Consider the following 4,098-nt stretch of genomic DNA (forward strand, 5'->3'; position numbering starts at 1 on the left):
TATTTATTTATTTTGGTTTTTCGAGACAGGGTTTCTCTGTGGCTTTGGAGCCTGTCCTGGAACTAGCTCTGTAGACCAGGCTGGGCTCGAACTCAGAGATCCGCCTGCCTCTGCCTCCCGAGTGCTGGGATTATATCATCGGGTTAATTTTAATTCTTTTTTTTTTTTTTTTTTTAATGAAACAAGGTCTCCAGTTTCCCTGGTTGCCCTTGAATTGTCTACGAAGCCAAGGGTGACCTGAACTCCTGAATTCCCCTCCCCCATCTCCCTTGGACACCTGAGTCTCCTGTCTCTACCCTTCCAGGTGCTGGAATTAAAGGCATGCTCCTCGGCAACACACTTTTTGGGTGCTGGGGCTTGATCCCCCGGTTTCACACATGCTACAAAAGCCACAGAATCAACTGGACAATAAGCCCATTCCTGACCAGTTTGCTTCTTAGGAAAGAAATCCCTAATACACTGACTTGCAGGTCTTACTGTTTGGCACTGGTGCAGACTTGCAGGCTCCACCCTTTCTGTCTAGGTTTTCTCTTGGCTGGGTAGGTCAGACGCTGTGCTGTTCCGTCTCAGACCTCTCCTGACCCCTTCCACCTTGGGACTAACTAAGGAGTTCACGGAACTCTTTACAAGATTCCTGAGTCTGTGAACCAACGATGTGACTAAATACATATTATCACATTTTGTTGGTTGACTTTGTAAGGACCAAGGCCTTTTTGTGAGCTGCAGACGAGTGCTCGACGCGTGAGCTGCAGCTCCCTGGCCCTTGTCAGTAGAGTTTAATAAAAGTTTCTATGAGTAATAGGTATTTCTTGACAGTAAAATAACTTTTTTCTCATGAACTCTTTCTTTGCTTTCTAGAATTCACTTTTTTAAAATCCCCTTTAAAAAGGGAAGCAGGGGCTAGAGAGATGGTTCGGTGGTTAAGAGTACCCGGGTTAAATTCCCAGCACCCATAAGGCAGCTCACAATGTCTGTAACTCCAGTTTCAGAGCATCTAATACCCTCTTCTGGCTTTCATAGATAGTGCATGCATATAAACATACATGGCAGGCAAAACACTCATACGTGTAAAATGGAAATAAATAAATGTTTTTTTAAAGGTTTATAAAGGATGGATTTGTTTTTCATTTTAATTTTATATATTATTTATTTATCGTGTGTGGGGTAGAGCAGCAGTGGGTAGAGCCACAGCCCACATGTGAGGTCAGGGGATCTGAGGCACAGGCTCTCACCTTCCACCAGGTGGGTGTGACGATAGAACCCAGGCCTTCAAGCTGAGCAGCAAGCTCCCTTCTTTGCCTGCTGAACGGATCTCACAGAAACTGGTTGTTTTCTAAGGTGTCACTTTGTCGTCTTTCCTTGCAAGCATTTTTGGGAAGCAATCATGGGTTTGGTTTTCTCGTCTTTTGTTTTTTGTTTTGTTTTTCTTGTTGTTGTATTCTTGTGCTTTGGGCTGAGAGTTCTTTAGATCAAGGATTGTCCTCTGTGAACGGGAAGGGTGGTTTTATTTTTAGTTTATCTCAGTACTTATTTATTTATTTAGATTTATTTATTTTGGGGAGGTGTGACTGTAGAAGGACAACCTTGAGTTGGTTCTCTCCTTCCTCACGTAGGTTCCTGGGCTTTAACCAGGGCCATCTCCCTGGCCAGGTCCTCAGTACTTTCAAGCCTCTCCTTCTTCTAAGGTAGTAACAGTCACATGACGGTTGTTCTCAAAAGACAGACTCACGAAATAAGAAATCAGATAGTCTCACGGGAGGGGACTATGAAGAAAGGCAATAAAAAGCAGACATTGGATATGAGTTTGGTCTGACTCAGTTCTGCAGAGGTGTAAGGTGATAAAAGGGGATGTATTATTGGATAATAACTCCATTGAGGGGCTGAGGCATCAGGAAGAAAATTAAACTACTGATGATCACTGAGCTGACTCAAGGCTGTGGAGACTCAGTGATAGGAAAAGGCAGGACTCCTACCTCCTACCAGGGAAGATACACAGACCTCACAAAAAGCATGCTCATAGAAAGGGCAGTTTAGGAAGATTTTAAAAAAAAAAATAAAAATTTTACCCATTAAAGGTGAGAAATTAGAGCACTCAGCATTTTAATGGATGGAGCTCATCTGACCCTGGAAGGTCATACGAGCTATTATTTACCCTAATCAAAGCCTGTCTCACTTTGTATATACATCACTAAGTTTTTTATTTGCTGCTTTCCCTAAACTATTTTTAAGATTCTAGATTACACAGGGAGTGGTGGTGCACGCTTTACATCCCAGCACTAGTCAACACGGCAAGTTCCAGGCCAGCCAGGGCTATACCTTAAGATACCAGTCTCAACAAACAAAAAGCAAAACAAACATAGATCCCAGATTACCATTTGAGTACTGTGAATGTTTCCTTTTTTCTTCTTCTCTTCCCTCTCTCTACCTCCTCCACCCTGAAGCCGGTGATTAAATCTAGACCATGGAGGCAAGTACTCTATAGTGAAGCACATCCTTTACCTGGGTTGTGATTTTAAAGATACATTAATGGATCTATTTTGCTTTTTGAGGTATGCCTTCTGCGAATGCATCTTGCAATATCAAAAGATCCAAAGCTAAAGAGAATCCCAGCACAGTACACAGCCAGCTCACAGACATCTCAGGAGTATGCAGTCTTTCAGATCCTGGACCAACTAACACTAGACCCATAAAGTTATTGTGGTATTTAGGGGAGTTTTAAGTTTGTAATGAGAGCAGAATAGAAAGTCAACAGCTCTTGATATTCTTGCTGTTATGCCAGTGACCACGGATGCTAATGTGGGACATTTCCTACTAGCTATTCATTGATTTAAAAAAAAAAAAGTCATATTTTCCAGAGGCTGGGCAGGAGATAAGATGTCAAGAAGTAATAAGGAGTGAAGTGAAGGAGCAGAATACAAAGGAACTGAAAAGAGAAAACATTACAGTGATGGTATTTTTTTCCTCTTGTGTATGCAGATGGACATGAAAATTATAGCAGTAATTGCGGTCTCTATTTCACCAGAGACTTAGGGCCTTGGGGAATCAGGAGATTGGAGGAGGGGGGGGATGATGAAAATGCATTCTCATTGGGAGCTTTGGCCAAGGGCATTCGTCCTTTCTGTGCCTTAGTTTCCTTAAAGGATGGAAAAGGTCATTTGCTTCTTTTCAGTTCCGGGGAAGATGAATGAGATAATGCTTCACAAGCACCCAATACTGGTCAGAAAAAAAAAAAAAGGTGCTGCGAGAACGCCAAGTTGTACTGTTATTGAACTGTGTCTCCTGTTGGGATGAGTCATTCGCTGCAAAGCCACAGAAACAATTCCAAATGTGATGAAGGATCAGGGGCAGTAAGAAGCAAGGATAGTGCTCTTAACTGGTGCCAAGGGAGGTCTCACTTGCAGAGAACTCTTCCTTTGTTCAAAGAACAAGGGGAAGGGGATGAACGTCAAGGCATTAAAAAAAAATACTATGCAGCAATGTATATTCCTATGAACGGACTCTTGCAAGCCTACAGGCAATTTGAATTCAGGCTTTACCATTTTCTACCATAACCCCAGGCGCAATAACCTTTGTTCCTTTACATCCCTACCCCCACCCCTGTGAAATGGGGACTGTCACAGTTTTAATAGAAATGTTGGGATTTAAGTGTCCACCATGCCAAGGACTCCTAAAGTAAGTTGCTACTGTAATAAATGAGAGATTGAGAGACTAGAAATTCACGTCGATAATCAAGTGCTTATTTTTAAGAAAGGAAGAGGAAAAGGCAAGTTTTTCTAAATTATTATATGACTCGGAAGCCTAGGAAGAAAAGGGGAAAACTAAGCCCCAAACGCAAGTCTGAGTCAGTCCCATTTCGAAGGTTAGCGTCCACTCTTGGACCCTTGGATATATGGCACGCCACACACCAGAAAAAGCTTTCCAGCAAGCAGATTTCCATTTTAGACCCCGGAGCCTCTCTGAGAAGCCCCGGGGTTAGAGCAGGAGCTGTGACAAAACAACAGCTCGGGTTCGGAGCCGAGCCCTCGGGGCGCCGGCGGGACCCGACCCCGGAACCTTGGCGCTGGCGGGCGGGCGAGCGGGCGGGGCGCGGGGGAGGGC

Source organism: Microtus ochrogaster (genome assembly GCF_000317375.1).
Source record: "Microtus ochrogaster isolate Prairie Vole_2 chromosome 14 unlocalized genomic scaffold, MicOch1.0 chr14_random_2, whole genome shotgun sequence".
NCBI lineage: Eukaryota > Metazoa > Chordata > Mammalia > Rodentia > Cricetidae > Microtus > Microtus ochrogaster.